At 42.2% G+C, this 20,307-nt stretch overlaps 1 protein-coding gene across 25 annotated transcripts in view; it reads right to left on the reverse strand.

Annotated features, from left to right (window-relative positions):
* Positions 1–20,307, reverse strand: part of DTNA (dystrobrevin alpha) — a 230,824-nt gene that overhangs the window by 155,768 nt on the left and 54,749 nt on the right. For 3 of the 25 annotated variants that reach the window (XM_061448541.1, XM_061448540.1, XM_061448539.1), the window contains exon 2: positions 19,770–19,843. The exons of 21 other annotated variants lie outside the window; for them this stretch is intronic. The gene's annotated coding sequence lies outside the window, so the exon portion shown is untranslated. Of the gene's footprint in view, positions 1–19,769; positions 19,862–20,307 lie in introns of those variants that run through there. One more of the 25 variants, XM_061448542.1, reaches the window with a different exon arrangement.

A 20,307-nucleotide genomic window follows, 5' to 3' on the forward strand; every position in this document is an offset into this window, starting at 1 on the left:
ATTTTCCTAAGAAAAGCGGTTAAGAGGGGAACATCAAAAAATACTCAAAGTCTTTTGAAACATAAGGATTTATTTCTGGAAGTACTGTGCTCTCTGAATGCTTCAGAGCTCTCAGGAACAAATCACTGCCTAATGATGATAAGCATCTCCATGTGCTTATCCAACTGACAGGACACAAAAAGCTGTAATTTGGCACAAAGTTCTCCTGCACCAACAGTTTTGTGTGGCTCACTGCAAGTCTCCATCCCTCACAATTGGAAACCATGCAGCCATACATTCATTGTCTTACTGTTTCAGTGGTTTTGGTGCTCGTGAACGGAACAGATTGCAGACAAGCACACTGAGAGCTGTGCCAGTCTGCCTACCTTCTCTCCTTCCTCCTTGGGATGCCTTTCCAGACAGACCTGGACCTCTTCAGATCAGCGAGTGTGGGTTTCAGGAAGGTCCTGGTTTGCTCAGGCAGAAGCACAGGAAGAGAGGCAGAAAGCCAAGCCCGCTTCCACACTTGGCTGCTTTTCCAAGGGAGAGATTATAACTTTTTTTCCTTTCAGAAAGATACTTGTCAAGGGAATATTAGTGGAAAATGAAAGACAGAAGCTGTGTTCCTGTGCCTGTGGTCAGGTATGATTACAGAGAAGAAAGATAAACGTACTTTCATTGAGTACATGGGCCACTATCAGAGCTGCAGGAAAGGGGGAAGCATTCACGCATTAGGAGACTACATAAAAGGCAGGAGAGAAAAGAAGCCAGGCTGTGTTCTCAAAATGAGAATGTACATATGGATTCTGGAGTCTAATTTTAATCATCCACATATGAAACGTTTGGCCCAAGTCCCAATCTCTTCTGAGCAGGAGCAGTCGTTTAGGATTCCCTTTCCTGGCAGGTGCGCAGGCTGTTCCCTCTCCTCTGCGGCAGGGTCCAAATAAACACTCTCTGTTCTTCGCAAGGGGAACGGAGATGCACAAAGGAGAAGCCTGAAGTGCAGCAGAGAGTCGATTCCCCTCCGGCAGTGAAAACAGACATCAATCAATGCTCCCGGCAAATGGATTTCCCTCCCACTGCCATCACTGCTCCTCAAGCAGGTGGCCAGGTCTGGAGGAAGCTTTATTTCCCATCACCCACGCGCACGCCACTCGGCACAGGGATGCCAGTAATTTTCTTTCATGAGGGTGGGAATCAATTACTAACTCCTTAAGCTGGGGAAGAGTATCTCAGAGGCGCGACTTCTTCCTTGCCAGTGTTGCCATATGCTGCCTTTTACTTCAGCAAACTGCAAATGCACAAAAAACGACTTTCCCTTTTTTATTTTAACCTGATACCTGTTTATCCCTGTTCAACACAAACTGTTTACAAGCAACATTAGGCCTCTGTTAATATATTTACAGGACTTAGGTCTTACAATAAAAACACCCATGCCCTAATGAGGGGGAAAGATACTACAAATATCTAGAAATTACACTGCCCAGATGCAGAGCTTCTCTTTTTGTTATCATTAGGCATCACTCTGAAGATCGGCAGAGATGCATTTGCTATTAATTGATAATCACTGATTTCCTGTTTTATTTTTAATGCATCCTTTGCAGATTGTCTTACTCCTTCAGCAAGATGAGTGCTCTCATCCCAATGTTTTCTGCTCTTTCACAGGAAAGAAAAGCAAGGAAAATAAGAGCAGTCTTGCAAGGAGGCTAAGATGCATCAGAGATGTTTGTTGACCCAAGAAAGAGTGCTGGGCAAGAGGTTTGAGCATTGACCAGCAACACCTTGCAACCCCATTCATTAACCAACAGCTGGAAAATAAAGTATCATAAATATTTCACTGGCTTTCAGGAACCTAAAGCATGGCACTAAAGTTCAGAGACCAGGAAGGAGGAGAGAGGGGAAATATGAGAGAGGTTTCTTCAGCACTAACTATACGTGAGTAGCTCCACCCCCTCTCTGCTTAGAGATTTAAGGCCCAGTAACAGCAATACTATTAAAACCCTGGAAGAAAATATTCTTTTAGAAATATTTAAGCAACTCAACTACATATAATTTAACAGGAGCCAAAAAGCAAATGGCAACAAAAGCAACACCACGATAAAACTCTGAAAAGGCTTTTGACTTCCTGAAAGCAAAACGCACCCAACTATATACTGTGAAACACAAGTCACTGCCAGCAGCAGAAAGTATTTTAACACTCTACTGATTCTGGAGTTTGGAATCAGTTCCACTTAAAATTTTATAGGAGAAAAACAATTTCAGTAATTCCCCATTGTAAAGATAAATTTTCACAGGCAGGCAAGTCCTGGGTTAACCAGCTCCAAGACTGCAGACCCTGCCTCAGTGAGAACATTTTCAGAGATGAGATAGAAAGGAACATTAAATAACTCTTATTTTGCAGGCTAAAAATAAAACATGTGAATTCCTTTCAAGATGCTAAAACAAGCTTTCAAACAGTGACCTGAAACAGTGTTTGACTGGTTTGTGCTACAACCCATCCTTCCCTCCAATTTATTTTCTGTCTATCCTTGGCAATTTTTACAGAAGACTGGCCTGGGTATTGGTTCCCCATGGAAAATATGATCCCTCTCAACTAGACAAATAACTCTTGCTATGTTTGTTATATTACTGCACACAGAAAGGACACCCAGCACACTTTGCTGGTACCCCAACATCTTATACAGGCAAAGGCTTCCCTCCCTTCACACCTTGCTCATCCTGCTCTCCATGCACATCCAGGATAGAAGTTGCTACATGATCCAACATTCCTCATCCAGAAAGGCATGGGCCAGGTCCCCATGACACATTCTGCAGTGGATACTTGATACCGCTCAGTGCAAACAGCCCCAGCAACTCAGTACTGCAGTTAGCCTGTGTCAGGTATGTCTGTCTCACCAGTTAAAACTTATTTGTATGCAAAATGGTGTTTTAAAGCTGGCTCCAGCATGGCACATAGCTGACGTGGGCTCTTTGTGCTGAAATACTATTGGGGAGCCTCCTGATCAGGGAGTCTCCTGATCGCTTGCATTGATTCAAAGAGCATTCTGCCTGCCTGCCTGCAGTGCACAGGGCAGTGAGGAAAGCTGGAGACTGCCCTGGCTCAGTGCTGCCAAGTGAGTAGCTCTGGCCTTAAAGGAAGTGAATAAACCAGGCTGTGAACAAAGCGTTCTGAAATCTCCATTCAGGGCAGGAGAAGAGGATGGGATCAAGGCAAGACAAGAGCTGCGGTGTATCTACCCTGGAGGGTGATGGCACAGAAGCCATGACACCATGCAGCCCTGCCAGGCCCATGGGGATAGATCCAGTCTCTGGGCCACTTGGGCAGCAGATTTATGATATGCTGTGTGTATGCTCAGAGGTGATAAACCCCAGGGCACCCTCCTGATTCACAGGCAACATAGTAAGAAGCCGTCATGGCTGAACACAGGTCAGAGATGGTTTTTCTTACTTGCTTATTTTGCCTTTTAAAAGTACTCTTTCAAGAGAAAAGGCTGAATTACAAAAGCCCCTTATCTATGTTTTTCAAGATGTCAGATTACTTAAGGAACTGGTTAATTTAGCTTTTCATTCTAGATATGTAACTAAGCTGGTCTGTTTAACCCCTAAGACCTCTTAAGTGCATATAAAGCTGAGCAAGAGCCCCAAAATCTCAGTCTATAAAAATTTTGTTAAATTGATGCTTAACAATTTATTTTCCTTTCCAACTGGTTAAGAGTTAAAAAACAATAGTATGAATAATCATAATAACAACAATAAACCTTGAAAGCTACTTGCAAATATTGAGGAAAACTTGTAACAGGAGGTACAGAATATCCATCTCTCCTGTCTTCTCAGTAGTTACTTATTTTGTGGCCAACCTTTGGTGTTTTTCTGGTGCAGCAGAACAACTATGAATTTCATCACCTAGAACAGTAGCTTTCTACCAAATTTCCTCATTAGTAATTTCTGTTAAATGAGAATGATAGTTCTAACTTTTTTTACATTTAGTTCTTGTGCATTAAGTCTTTCCATTGAGATATAGTGAAGAATGAGATCTGCAGGTGAACATATCTGATGAACTGCTTCGTTCTCTTGTAAGATGCATAAAGGACCATGCAAGAAGGTGTTAGTGCATGAGGGTACCAAATAAGAATCTTCTAGCTCATGGAATCTAAGAATGAAACATAATGTTTGGGAAATGCATTTGAATACTTTTTTACTAGGCAGAGTTAGTTACCTGGCCAGAGTAAAGTACACACCTATGTGTGTACAAGACCATTGGTGTGAACAAGGAGGAACTACTAACCTAAATCACCATGAGTACCCTGGTGTTATGGGAGAATTCAATAACAGCTACACAAAACGAAGAACTACATTGCCATTTTCAAGGACCACACAGACAAATACATTTCACCACTTTTTTCTTCTTTACACTTTCCCCTCCTCTTTTTTTTCTGTTAGTATTCAGGAGCATCTCAGCATCTTCACTGTAAACTAGGTTCTTCTCCAAAGTATTTATCTGCTAGCAATGTAGCATGCTCAGTGGTGTCTAGTCTGGTGCTAAAGGAAAGGAATAAAATGATGGGAGAAGTGGTCTAAGATCAAGTTAGATCAATCTAAGATCCACTGAGTTTCATAAAACTCTTAAATGAAGTGCACTCCTCCAAATAATTTAGTTTCCAAGAGTTATTTAACTACTTCCTTAAAGAAGAAAATGAAGTTTGATATTAAAAAAATCTACATTCCCACATTTCCAAAACAATTAACTTGGCTTATTCTGTTGGGGATAGCAGCAGAAATAACAATTTCTATCTGAACTGTAACAACGCACACACATTTTTCCAGCCTGAGCTCTTACTCTTTTGAGGGTGGGAGTGGGGGAAAGGGAAGTGTCCCCACATTTGGCCTTACCAGCAATTAGGCAGACTGGGCAACAACTCCACTACCATTACATATGAAACGCTGAGGACACCAAGAGGGCTTTCAACAGGGCTTGGTGATCAGCAATTCAATGACATGGGACAACAGTGGAAAGCAACTACAATGCTTATACACATGATTAATGACGGTCACAGATCACACACATGAAATTATGGAAGAGTTTCTTACTATCTAGGAAGGTCTGAGGTAATTCAATCCTCCAGAAGAAAGCAGCTTGTGTAATTCTCCAGCGACCAGCAGTTCGAAGGAGGTGATCCTGCCCCTCTACTCTGCTCTTGTGAGACCTCACCTGGAGTATTGTGTGCAGTTCTGGTGTCCTCAACATAAAAAGGACATGGAACTGTTGGAACAAGTCCAGAGAAGGGCCACAAGGACCATCAGGGGACTGGAGCACCTCCCGTATGAAGACAGGCTGAGGAAGTTGGGGCTGTTCAGCCTGGAGAAGAGAAGGCTGCGTGGAGACCTCATAGCAGCCTTCCAGTATCTGAAGGGGCCTATAAGGACACTGGGGAAGGACTCTTCATTAGGGACTGTAGTGACAGGACAACGGGTAACAGGTTCAAACTTAAACAGGGGAAGTTTAGATTGGATATAAGGAAGAAATTCTGTTAGGGTGGTGAGGCACTGGAATAGGTTGCCCAAGGAGGTTGTGCATGCTCCATCTCTGGCAGTGTTCAAGGCCAGGTTGGACAGAGTGGGTGATATGGTTTAGTGTGAGGTGTCCCTGCCCATGGCAGGGGGTTGGAACTAGATGATCTTAAGGTCCTTTCCAACCCTAACTATTCTATGATTCTATGGTTCTATGACTGTCAGGTTCAATATGCTGGAACAGAATAGGGGAGACCTGGTGACTTGGTTACTAACTCTGGTTGTCAAAGACAAAACTTAGCAAGAGAATCCCTCCTATCAAAGGGCATTGGGTGAACCAGAGAAACCAGACTCTTCCCTCTAGATCTTCCATTTAAAACAAACAGACAAGGGCCAGAAATAACATTCCAGAGGGAATGCCTTTTTTTTCCCCTTTCTTAACTATATTTTTTTAAAAAGTAGAAGCACTGCTTCATTTCCTAGTACCCAGGGTACGTTTGCTATAGATAGTCTTACGTGTTAAAACCACTGAGGTAAGCTGTTGTGTAACGTCCAGATCTCCCACTACCCCATGTGGCCACTGAGAGTGGTCAGAGAATTCAGAGCTAAGGCTCCCTAAGGAGACCACACTACCATGCACATCTGGAGTGGCACCAAAAGCAGATTTTGATTTTTATTCAACTTTCTTGGCAACTATAAACAACGGAAAAACGAAGCCAGTCCAATGCTGGTATTTAACACCTGTGTTCAGGTGGCTGCTCTCCCAGCAACAGGAGCATCCTCATGGAGACAGCAACTGAACTGTGTGACAGACTCATGGTGGTTGGGGTTGAAAGGGACCTCTGAAAGGTCATCTTCTCCAACCCCCTGTTCAAGCAGGGCCACCCTGAAACTGAATCTTTCCAGCATGATAGCACTACATTTACAAAATCATTTTCAGGGGAAACTTTAAAAGCAGGGAATCTGTAAATGTTAGGACAAATAGTAACACTTAAAAAAGGGTTAAATCAATCTTCAAAGTTTACCTTTTGAGTAAACCAGCCATTTCACAGTGTCACAGTTCTGCTACATGGCTCTGCATGGACACAACAAAAAACTGAAATGCTCATTTTGTTTTGAAAAAAACTTCATATTGAAGTTAACTAACAGTTGAACCACAGAGAACCCAGGAAACAGGGCAGTCTATTTAGAGCATTAACTGAGTTTTGTTTACTGCTTAGGATGAATTCATCATGCAAACAGTCCAAAGTGAGATTCTGGCAGGCTCGGAACATGGTCGGAGAGGCTGAGGCCAGAGACATTCTACATCCATATTAGGCTGTGGATGAAGTCCTGAGCTGGATTCAACAGTTCTGCTTTGCCTAAGGCTTCAAAAACCCAATGATGGCAATTTACGTGCAGAATCATCACTATCAACATCTTAAAATGCATTTGATCCCACTATGGGACTACTACCTACAGAAGCATGAAACTACAAACACTGAACTGAAAACCGAACCTCCTGTTTGCAAGACTGAAGGAGGATGAGTAGAAGGACTCTTGTCCCTAAGGAAAACGAAAATATTTGCAAATTAAACTAGAAACTTTAGCCCAAAGCATAAATCTAATTTATATGTCAAATCAAATTCTTGATTTATACTAAAGCAACAACAGAACTGTGCTTACTCAGCACAGAATTTATTTATAAGAGAGTAAATAAATCTACCTCCCTAAAAATGTCACTGTGTTTACTGTTATTATTAAAGTGCAGAGTACTCAGCAGTTTCAGCTGGTTTATGCAGCAGTAGGGTTGGTTTTTTCCTCATGCCTTTGGATATTGTGGATAACATCAATGAATCAGGTAGAAACAGGATGATGGGCAGTTCTACCACATTTAAGCTTCCATTCAGTGCCCTTTATTACAGTATTTGAATACGGCTATTTTAACAAGTTGGACAGTCAGCAAACAGATCTTCACATAACAGAAATACAGACAGACTTTCTGCACTTGATTTTAAGAGTTTGTGTAGAAGGAATTGGCTGTTTGGTATTGTGCACATGAACAAATGTTTCCTTTATAACCATGGCTGAGGAAAACTGCTCTGAAAAGGAATCAGAGCTGTGTAGTACTAGTCCTTTAGTTCACCACCTGGCTGTGATTCTTCTCACACCCACATACAAGAGCATCCCAACATAATCTGGATCCATTTGGACTAGCGCTGACAATCCCTGGAAGCTCAGTATCATTCTGAAAACAAAATTTCCCATCCAGACTGTTTAGCTATCTGCACACACACACCAGGAATATCTGGCATCTCCGGGACAGCCAAGCTATATGTTGCTACTTAAACCGTAGTAACATCACCATGTCATGTGCATTGAGGTGCCAATAAAAGGTACCAATAGAAATACTTCTCTGTAAACAGAGAAAACAGAATGCCAGATATAGAGGAATATGGAAAAAACTAATATCAGAAATGAGGGCATCAGTGATTTACTGCAGCGCACTGACTAGTGCTAGGCCCAGGAGACAAACTTTATTGTATCCAACAGCAAGATTTCCCCACAAATATTTTCACTGCTTTTGAAAGCGAATGTGTAATGTCTCTGGAAAAACCCTGCTGATAGCAAGAGCCTGCCCAGAAGAAGACAAGCAGTCAAGCTGGGCTCTGGCCTTCCCCAGGGCAGATTTGTTCCGACCTAACTTGGGAGCTGTTAGGGAGGCAGCTTGCCCAGAGCTATTGAATCATCTCTTACAGCATACAATGGGGTTCACAACTGATGTTTTGCAACACAATGGCACGTAACGGGAACCAAACCCTTGCTTCTTCTTTATTTGGCCCCATTTCCCTGATAAGACTATGTCTATATTAGTAAGTGAAACTGGGCAAGGAAACTCTCCAGGGGGCTGGAGCTGCTGCCTACACTGCTACAGCATTACAGTGGTGCCTGGCATGGATTTTGCCCTGAACAGCGCTCCTTCCTCCAACAGGCTTCTGAGCACAGTCTGGGAAAAGCAGGAGTCAGAGGCATTTCCAACAGGTTGCTTGCTTGTGGCCACCCCGCTGTGGAGACTGAGTTCAATGGTATGGACATGTGCTGTGCCAGAGGCGTCTCTGTGACATGTTTACTAGAACAGACATAGCCGCAGTGTCTCAGTCAGTGAGCTATTTAGCATGTTGAAGTCTCTACCTCTTCAGCTAGATATATGAATCTGGACAACAGAGCTCTTTCCAAAATGATGTAAAACTGACCCACTGCTTAGAAAAGTTCACGTTTCAAAATCAGCCTTTTCTCTCTAAATTAATAATAATGGCAACGAAATCAGACCATTTAGCTGAAAGAACTGCAACTTTCCTTGCAGTCTTAAATACCTCCCTTCCATAGCCATAAGCAAGAACTCTGACAGAGGCTGCTCAGACCTAAAGCTACTTAGATAAAAATCATCTCTTTTATATTCCCTATTTCTGTGCTATTGTTTTTTTAAATGAGATGCACAGTAAAATCATCTCAGCAGCCAGAATCTGACCTGTTTAAGGCAACCTCTGGCCTGCTTTTCTAGCAATGACCATATGCTTGCAGCAAGAAATAAAGATAGAAACCAAGAAATCGCCATGCTCTAGGATATGCACAAACAAACCTCTTTGGCAAACCTAGACAGTGTGTAAACAGAACCAATAAAAAGCTGCTGTACCTCATAAAAAGGTACTTCGATTTTAATAGTTTCTCTAAGAATCCATATTTTAGATTCAAGTATCCTTATTTCCAAATAGAGGCTATTATATGAATACAGGTGGTCCTAAGGCAGGAAAAATCCTAGGAGAGTATGAAAACAAAGATGATCTCAAAAAATACTAGCTTCTGTTCCTGAGGGTAAGGACTGACAGCACCACATCCTTCCAGCTAGAAAGCGAAACCTCAAACAATATAGTACTTTTCAAAGTAGTAGCTCTGGTACATGCTGAGCTGCCTATTAACCAATGGCACTGGCAATGGTGCTTTTTGTGAATGAGCCGTATCTGTTTCTTCATGCAGTGTCTACAATGACTTTTTCTGCTACATAAGGTGTGAATTCCTGGGACGAGCAGCACATCCCATGGCATCACGTATCCTGTGAACGACATATTTTATCTGAGAGGGGGAGATTTTCTTCTTTTAGAACACAGCCAGAGGCAAAGTTTCATCTCCAAAGCTATGTTTAATGTCAGTGGAGTGAGTCCATTTGAACTGACATACTAAATCCACTTCCCAGCTGATCATCTAAATGGTTTTGTTGTTTAAAGGCCACTTAATTCATATGATTAGAGAGGAACTGTCACAGATTTTTACTTGCCATTACACACCCAAGATTTTAAATTTTTTTTGAATCCAGGACTCCTCTTCTGTCTCTCTTCTAATCCTTTGTTTCTACCCCTATTTGTACACAAAACCATGAATTTTGTTTGCAAACACAATGCTGTGACAGGGCTCTGGTGAGAGCATGTGGTAAGTGGCAGGACAACAGCAGCTAAATCGTGCTTGTGCTCCACACTCCCATTCCCCTCTTCGGCCTCCAGCAAATGCAGTGCATTCCTCATCCATCTGTTACTTCTCATCACAGACACAGAGCGATTTGTATCTCGGCAGCACTTTCTGTAAAGAAGTCGCCATACGCTGTATTATATTTCAGACATCAAAGTGATCACCGCTAGTCAAGGCTTATGCCAAGAGCTACGTCAGTTTCGGGGTAAGCACTGGCAACCTAAGCACCATACAAGCAGGGAAGATAACTTTGGCACCCAGCCTGGCCTGCACAGCAGTTATTTCTGTACACACGAAACCACTTGCAACAGCAATATAAGCTCACAGTTGCTTGTATATGAGCATCAGCTCATTCAGTTCAGCATCTTTCCTTTTTGTAACATGAAGTTCACCATTTTTCTGCATGATTATATCTGTTCGTCCATGGAACTTACCAGTTACTCTCCTGTCTTAATGAGTATTTTTGTTTGAGCAGCTGGTAATCCACTTATTCAGGTAGGACAGCCAGAACGTATTTAAATAATGAATGAGTTCAGTATAGCTTTCTGAACCTCTTATTATGCCACTATACCAAGGCCTGTGGTTTAACACACAAATTCCAGTATGTGAAATGGACTGTTTCCCTGAAGAAGTCAGGAAGGCAACCTTTGTCTGGAGTAAACTGCTAGGACATGGGATTTCTTCTTTTTATTTGTTTCCAAACATATACTTCTCATACTGGGAAAATCTGCCTTGCATTAGCAAAAGGCTGTGTAAACCACTTGATTATGGAGTATATTTCTTTTTTTTTTTAGTTGCTGAGTTGATGAATTATTTTATAATTTGGGATACTGTTTGTAGAGGTAGAGTCGCTGACATGTATGCATACATTCTCCATGCTCTTTATGCCTTGGCCAGAGTATTTCTCATTGAGCACCCAAGAAAACTCACCTCACACGAGTGAGGTAAAAAGGAGGAGAAGAGCACAGAAAATCTTGTGAAAGAGATCAGAAAGATTCCCAGAGCCTTTTTATTACATATAACCGGGGGGGAAACCTGCATTTGTGTCTCTCTTAAGATGCCAACACTTCCATTTGCCAGAATTTTGTTCATGTTTTCAATGGGTACAAGTTGGCTGTGTAAAAAACACTATTCCTTGAAAACTTGACTTACCATTTATCCTTAAACCATTACTACCAGAGAGGAAACTGGAGTAGGAGCAGAGTGTGAAAGCAAGAAAGGGCTGTATAAATAAGATCTTTTGAGGGGAAAGTGATCACACAGTGTTGTAAATTGCAAAGTTATTTTCCATGATAAAGAATTTATTTAGGCAGACATAAGAGGATTGGGGGAATCGATAGGGAAATATATCCAAGAGTATTATGTAGCTCAGTAAAAAAAATTAACTCTTTGCTCCCCCCATCATGCAATGTCCAAATTGTTCTCAAGTGAACTCATTCATGTAAGGACATCAGGAAGATATTTAGACATTAGGAAGAAATTTGGACATTAGGAAGGAATTGTTCCCTGTCAGGGTGGTGAAGAAATGGCACGGGTTGCCCAGAGAAGCTGTGGCTGCTCCATCCCTGTCAGTGCTAAGGCCAGGTTGGACAGGGCTTTGAGCAACCTGGTCCAGTGGAAGGTGTCCCTGCCCATGGCAGAGGGCTTGCAACTGGATGAGCTTTAAGGCCCCTTCCAAACCAAACCATTCTATAATAAAATACAGTAAGCATGGCACATTTAATAAATGGGCAATAACATTCATCTGACCACAATGAACAAACCAGAAATTGAAGCAAAAGTCTCTTCCTCAAGAAAAGGGAGACTGCTAAAAGAGAAGAACAACAATAAAAAAATGCAGAGCTGAAGAGAGACACGCTGATGACAGCAGGATTATTTTCTACTTAGTGCTGGCCAATGCTTTGTAACCAAGGTTTCAAAATGTTCATGTATTTATTTTTCTTCTGTTTCCCCCACCCCCACCCCCCTCATCCAGATTTGTTTAGCTAAGGGTTGGATGTATCATGACAGAAACCTACAAGATTTGAAAAGCACTTCTTCATAAACCAAAATGGAAATGAACTTCCTTTCCAGTGCTGCCTGAGAACAGGAAAAGTCCCTCTCCCACTCCCCACCTGTCCTGCCAGAGAGCTGCCAGTTCCTGATAAGGTTGTTTTGAATGCAGTACAAGTACTACAAAGAACTGCAGGTTCTGTCACCATAATTCAACAAAATGAGGATGGTTCTACCTTATATGCAGAATTATTCCAGAGGACTTAGTTACATGAATGTTACATGTCTGTTTGCCTTAGCAGCCTCAGAATTTAAGCAATGGGAGATGCCAAAGTCCAGGCTGCCTGTGAAACTGCAGCACTGCCCCTATGTGTAAGACCTATGGGTACAGCCTTCAACTCCTTGGTACGCATTTCTTTTCACAACCACTCCCTCACTCAGTGTGTAAATCAAACTCCAGAAGCCCTGTGAAGACAGAGTAGAAAGCTTGCCAAATGATCAGGGACCAAGACACGACTCAGCTGCCATGAGCAGGTATGGAGGCTCTCCAGCACTTACAGAGGGGCTGGATCCGTCAAAGACCTTTACCTACAGCCGGTTCTCAGCATGGGAAAGCTGCTCTGAATTTATTTTCCCCTGAAGGCTACTGTATAGGCCAAATGTGGGCAGGGGGAAATAGCAGAAGTACTCCTCACACAAAGGTCATGTGCTCCACTGAAGTTTATGTGCTTGCTCCAAAGTACAAGAATACAAAATCATACCAAACAAAATCGCTGAAGTTTTCTTTTAAGGTAGAAAAACCCCCAAACCCAACTAATTTTTATGCTAGCCTTGTTCTCAGTCTTGCTGAATTACTTGAGCTCAAATATTCCAAAAATGCTCAGGCTGAGGAAATCAGCTGGCCTGAAAAATTTCAGCTCAAACATTGGAAGTTTCACAAATACTCTGAAAAAAACAGGGTACTATAATGGGAGCTGCCGGGCAACTTTCCTAATTGCTGGCGCTACCAATCTATTACATAGTCAGGACTTTCCGTGTTTTGTTTATCGCAGACTCCATTATCAACTTCTCTCCAGTGAGCAGAAAGGAGGCAGAACTGCCAGCTGAACTCAGAGAGCCTCATAAAATTGTTCTGTGGCCAGTCTGGGCAGCGAGAGACACCAAAGGGCAGTTCCTGGTGTCTGCCATGGCCTTACAAAGCTGTATCAGACACATGAACACGTACATCACTCCAACAGAAAAGGCTTTCACAGCATGAGTAGTCTGTGCCTCTCCCAAGGTCATGTGCCTGAAACCCACAGCCAGTCAGACTGCCGCTTAAACGCCAGTGTGGAGCCATACAGGCTGATGAGATAAAATTATCACAGTCATATTTCAGCAGATGAAAAAGAAACCTGAGATGCATGCTTGGATTAGACGCAAGAAATAGGATACCTGGACAAGTCACAGGCAATTCTATTTGTGTGCTGAAAGGAAAACTGAAGCAGGTTTCACAGAAACCAACTTTTAGAGAAAGAAAAGTTAAACAATTCCTTCTTCCTAGGCAGTAAATGAGCATTTCCAGCACCATGCAATGACAGAGTGGTCAGGACTGTACGTCAGATCTACCTGTGTAACTACAAGGAGCTCTCAGCACTGAAGTCTCCCTTCCTAAGCCACTGAATTAGAGATGTTTCTGCAATGACATACATAGGGCACAAACAATAGTGCCTAGGAGTCAATCTCTAAACATAGGGTTTGCAGTTCTCAGGACAACTCCAGTGGAGTAAAAACCAGTGTAAGTTTAACAGCTTGACTTCTTACTTTCTGCTAACTCCAAAATTAAAACCACCAAACAAGTAGTTTGCAGCCTGTTCTCAGCCACTTCAATGCAGTTCTATGTGTGTGAGATACAAAGAAAATGTAAAATTACAGAATTTTTAAGTGTCCATTGTCTAATAAATAGTGGTAACTACAGAAATTGTAGTACCTTCAGGCAGGGAAAGACTAGATTCAGAATTACAATAATATATTCAGTTTCCTGTGGTCATTAAGTTAAGCTATAAAGGTCTCACATCAGGTCAAGAGAACTCCTGGCACACCAGAAACCCTCTACTTCACAATGAATTACAGTCAGAGCTGTCATTTGGAAGATTGTAACATCAGTGTCCTACTCAATAATCATACTTGTACAGGATGTTGCTTTTAAATTTCTAAGTGGGGTTTTGTGCCTATTACCTTTAGTAATGTGTGATCCTATCATAGGACTGCCTGTTACACTAATATGAAGTGACGCTTCCTTACCAAGGGCTCAAATTTTAGTTGACCTTCCATTCTGCCCTGGACAGGTGAATGAATTGGATTGTCAATATTGTAATAACTAGTTGAATTTTACTTTTAATAAGATTTCCAGTGAAGATGATTGTCCAAGCAGTTCTACCCATCAATTTTCTATAGGGTCAGAAGAACTGTTGTTCTGGATCATGAATTGCATATGACAGCATAAAACAAGGATAAATTCCAAGTAACACATTTGATAAATAGGAGACAAAAGACAAAGAGTTCACCTTTAATGAACAGTTGAACTGTGAGTACTAAAGTCTGGCACTGAAAGCAAAACGGGAGACACTTGGTAGAGAGCTACACTTTAAAAGCATGACTGCCCATGTACATTTTGCTTTCCATGGAATTCATTTAAGAGTTACAGCTGCTCAGGACCTTTGAAAATCAGACACAAAAGGTAAGATTGCATTTAAAGGTATGGAAAGTATATGTGTGCAATGCACTGTCTTCCACCACCAGTATTTCTAGAGCATAAACAGGGTTATTTTATGAGTGATGAATGCCTTTTTCCCAAAAAGCCGTTAGGGCAGAGGGCAGGAAGTGTCAGAAAGGTGGCGGTTTCTTTTCCTAATCCTCAGTCTGAGGTTTGACCCCATGAGGAAGGCTAAATTTTAAAGAGGTCTTAGGATACCTTCATTTGGTTCTCCACCAAAACCCATCTCCCCTCCCTGCCCCACAACTATGTGCATCCAGTCAAGATTGCTGCTCGCTAGGCAATAACAGAGGGAATGACATTCCTCTCATCACTCCTCAATCACAGAGGCTGTGAAGGGCACATATGTGCAGCACTGTGGTCTACAAAGGGGTCATGGAAAAGGAAGAAACAGAGGAATCACTATAGATCCATCTGGAAGCACAGAGCATGAATCACCTGGGTTTTTCACCACTGTGGGCGTCAGGCCACCATCAGGGCTGAAAAAGATTTGAACTGTAAAGCTCTCATGGTATCATCATCCTGGTACGATAGTTTTAGCAAAGTTTCACTAGACAAACTCGGATTTAATTCTGTCATTTTAAAGACTGCTACAGAAATTACAACTGCTGTATTTTCCAGTATGAAGAGTGGAAAGGATTTAGGTGGGAACCAACTATTCACTGCACATACTTTTCTTGCTAGGAGAACTGTGATCTCAAACTTCAGCACTTAAAGATAATTTACAACTGTTTCATCTGTTCTCTCCTGCTGCTTTTGCCACTTCCTGCAGTATTTGGGAAATCCTGCTCTTTATTTAAAAGCTATTAGGCATGGCTATTAATTCCCTAAACTACCTCTCCTTTCTGATTTGTTGCCTACCTCAACAAGGGAATTTGAAGTGACCCAGACTGTACTTCCATTCTATCAATGCAGTGCAAAGCTGCTTCAAAACAACTGCAGTACTGCAGCTAGGCCTTTCCTTTGCCCAGTTTTTACTCCAAAGCAAGGGAGCTGAGGGAGAGATGCACAGGGAAGCAGAACAGTGCTCTGCATCACTCCTGAGTAGTGATAGGCCTCAAATATATAATAGTATAATCCTGCTCCAAAAGCAGGAGTCAGATTGGACCCTGTGCCAGAAAGTTTTCCTTCCTGATCACCTCCACCACAAATGCGCACCACCCAGGCAATGTCTCCATGGGCCATGACGAACAGACCCCAACTTCTCTCCTTCCTCCCGGAGCAGCTCAGGTACAAGGCAGCTCTAAGCTGGTTTCAGCTTTAGCAGTTGCTAAAATGCTGTGTATCATCACTGGGCACAGCATGGTGCTAAGTGAGCTCTAGAGCTCGTGACTGGTATTGGAGCACATCCCACCAGGCTGGGGAAGGGACAGTGGGGAGCTCGTGTTGACGTTTGCAGACGCACGTCCTACGTCCGAACAGGGAACAGAGACACTACACCTCCAAGCACGAAATTCAAAACAGGATTGCTTGAAGCTTTCTTCATAATTTTCTTTCCTTTATTTTTCTGCTATTAGTGACATCTACAAATATGTAACTCTGCAGCCAACACCGGGATAAAGCCTTGTGAAGAAATGATAGCTCAGTTAGATTTGTCATAGTTTCATTCATTTGAGAAATCTGCTTACCATGACCCCAGGTCCTGAGTGTGAGTGTCTAAGCAGGCAAACCCCTTGCCCTGAGTTCTGTTGAAACGAAGAAGCACAAAGCACACTATGGACTTCCCTTAAAGCTTACAGAAATCAGGCCAAAACATACACTCCTATATGTGTACAGATACATACAGGTATATATGCATATAACACATATATAATACACACTCACACTCTAGAGGTACCTTAACCTGGAGTCACTCAAACTAGTATATGTGAGCTTTTCCTCTTCAAAACTGTGACAAGAGTGTGATGATGGAAACTGAAGAAGTTTCAAAAGCCCACAAACATCTTCAGTGAGAAGGCTTTTCACATCAGCTTTGTACTCAATGTACAGTATTAAAAAAAATATCATTTTAATAGCTGACTCCTTATAAATGATTAATGTATTGCATTGCATGTAAGTGCTCTCCTGTTTCTAGGAACATCTACTTGGGTAATACTCTCATTTGTGATTCATGTGCATGTTCTTTTATAATTACAGTGAAACAACAGTTTCTGGGGAAGTGGTTTTTAAAAGTATGTCGGGTGCTGCAGAGCAAGATCAAAGTACAATAAAACTTATGTGGAAGCAAAACTCGTGCATGAATAATGGCATCGGCTCTCACAATGGGCTGTATAAACACATGTAATTCTAAACAGGATGGACTGTATTTTCCATACCAGCAATTAATCATGGAAGGCTATATTCACATGAACAGGCTGAGCACATAAGCTTGAATGTATCACCATAACCATTTGCTTCAGAAATATATACACATACATGCCTGGGTTCCCACCAGCAAGGAAACTCTCACTGCAAGATGTCAACACAAATCTTTACATAGAGTGTTCAGGATCCTATAAACAGCAAACACACATGTAAAAGCAGCCTCAGCAAATAGTAATGACTAAACCAGACAGTCTGTATTTCAGTGCGCAGAGAGGCGGCCAGAGCAGCTGCAAAGACCTCAAGTTCATACCCTGGAATTATCAAGCAGAAAACTGCAAAATGTGCCAGATATGGCACATCAGGATTGAGTCACCTCTTGTTTCGCTTTAGTGAGGAAAGACATCGAGGCAGTGGCTGGAAATAAGACTTTGCTTGGATGTTTGAAAGGAAAAGAAATACTTTCTGTAAGCAAGCGTTAAGCAGGGTGCTGAACAACTCCAACACCAGATGATCCCCAAATTCAAGCAAAAACCCTCATAGCGACTGCAGCACTTCTACTACCACCCATGCAACTCTGGTGGGGACTCTGAATCTCACCTGTCAGTGCTAAAAAGTACAAGATAAATGGGTTTCCAGCTCAGCTATCTGCATTTGGAACATTGTTCAGCTGCAGGGCTTTGGCATTTATCTTAGTAAAAGTAGATTGCAAGTGCAATGATCAGCTGGTGAGCAGCAGTCTGCATGGAATTCCTTGGTCATCCAGCCCAATCACAGAACACACGGGTTAGCTTATTGCTTTGCAAATATCAAATGAGCACAGAACAAAACATGTCAGAAGGGGTTTCTTCCTAGAAAATGATACAGCTTAAATGATAGATTTGTTCAGAATAAAAGAAATGAAGCAAATAATGTATTTTACCTCCACAAAATACATTTTTGAGGAATTGTATTGAAATGCTAAGCTTTGAAGGCAATATCCAAATATCACAGTGCTTCTTTAATATAGAGTTATATGGATATTATTTTGCCAAAACAAACTAGAGAACAGAAGAATCCTTGTGGCTTAAACTGCTCTGAGATTTCTCTACAGCCTCTTTGCAAAAATACTAACCTGAGGTGTAATGTGAGAAAAGCAAGTAAGGAGATTCAGGCAGAATGTCTTTCTTCATTCCCAGGTGAACAGAAATCTCCATGACTTGTGTCCAAATATTTCGAAAGCATCAGGACAAGGAAGTGACAGGTATTGAAGACTCCCCCTACCTTCCCCAATTACATGAACCATCAGACTAGAGAAAGAAAACTTTTTTTCCTCTGCTGTGGTATTTCTTTTCATTCATGAGCAATCTAGTCTTCTATGGGATATAATGGTACTTTAAAACCTGAAGTGTGAAGGTCATGAACTGAATTCATTCGAAGGCTAAAAAATCTAGTACCAATAGTAATGGAGTAGTGTAAAAGACATAATCATTATGAAGTGTGTGTAGTTGTTTGTGTATATGAAGGGCTTCAGGGGAATAGAAAATGTGAAAGATTTTCTCTGATGCTGACTGCAGTAAAATTTGAAGTGCCTTGTAATTCCTGGTCCTGTTTGCATGTGGGACCAGCTCCTGTGCTAGGAAATATATTCTGTCACTGGGAGAGATACAGGCAGGACCTTCCAGCTCTGTCTCAGCTGAGGATGCCAGGAGCCCTGCCAGGTCTCCATATGTGTGCCCAGATACCACCCGGTAATAACCCCATGGCAGAACCAAGTGGGACCATCCCCGCATCCTGGGCTTGGGCTGCACTGCAGGAAAATCCAGAAACACCAGCAGAAGAGAAGTACGGTGCATTCAAGAGGCTCCTCTGTCTGGACGGTGGAAGGACAAGGACTGTTGGTAGCACTGCAGAAAGTACCTGGCATGTTGCTTGCACTCAGGCTGGGAGATGCAGGGCCTGTTCTCACTACTGCTGAGGGATGACAGGTAAAGACAGGCATGTTCCTGCATTTCTGTTTCACCCTCTCAGATGTTTGCTTTCACCCATCCCAAGTGCGGTCAGCAGGATCACTCTCTCATGGTGTCTGCATGCTATGTTACTCTAGCGTTGCCTGGGCTTTAATGCTCTGCTGCTATACCTTAAAAACAGTGAAGTTTTTCTGCTGAGACAACAGTCAGTACAAAGCACTACCAGCAAACCCTCAAGCAAAAGCCACCCCCAACAACAAAAGAGAACTCAGGGAACACAAAACAAGTCTCTGCTATTAACAGCATTGTGTGAATAACTTAACAGCCTTTTCTACCTCTACCCTCTGTGTGTTAGTATCAAAAGGTTTTAAGAAGCACTCCAAGGGCGTGAGCCTTACCGTAAGAGGCTACAAATCTTAAAAACTGCACATGGAATTCCTTTTCTTTCATAAGCTTCAGAAACGCATTCCCTGAAATCCCCTGTGCTCGTCCATCAATGTGGAGGTGAATAAATGTAGCAAAGAGCAAAGGTATTATGAAGTAGCTTCTTCCCTGCCTGTCACTGCACTGTACAGCCATTCGCATCTGCAGCGTGAGTTCAAAGCTTGAGTAGAAACTGTCACTGTCTGACAAAGCCTTTGCACTCTGTATCAAAAAGCACCCATTCACATTTTCAACAGTATCCTTTTCTCTCCAAGAAGAAAGTTTTCAAGAATAAATGATATTTCTCAAAGCCATTGCCAGTACCCAAGTGCTCCCCACGAAGACAGTTAACTGCACCCTACCCGTAGAAATGATGCTCCTCCGATCGCTTGCTCTGTTCCCTGCTTCTTCTGCCTCAGAGTGCTCAGATCAGATCCTGCCCCAGAGAAAAAGCAGAGTCAAAGGCTTGGGATACTCAGAGCCGAGTCCTGAAGTCAGGCTGCAGGAAGATCAAGGACTACTGGGCTGAAGTGGCATGGAAGAGAGACATATCAAAGTGCACTATCACTCAACCATCACACACAGGTAATTGAGAGCAACTTAATTTGAAACCACTGGTCACCATCTGGTGATAAAATAATGAGACACCAAGTGAGTTAAAGCAAGCTTGCAGATAATGGGATATTTTACTTACACTACATAATGAAATCCATCATCCCCCCCATTCATACTGTCGAGTCTTTCCCAGTTTAGCAGTTTAATACCACTTGTGTTAGCTTTGTCTCTCCTTTGCTTCAATTAGAAGCTGATTTCATCTTTCTAACAGATTGCATAGTACACGCATGTGCACATCACCTTCCAATTCAAGACACTTCTAACATGAAAGGAAGTTAAGTAGAA

This window comes from Pezoporus flaviventris, unplaced genomic scaffold (assembly GCF_033815535.1).
Source record: "Pezoporus flaviventris isolate CSIRO_AGI_PZ_B2104156 unplaced genomic scaffold, CSIRO_AGI_Pfla_v1 ptg000007l, whole genome shotgun sequence".
NCBI lineage: Eukaryota > Metazoa > Chordata > Aves > Psittaciformes > Psittacidae > Pezoporus > Pezoporus flaviventris.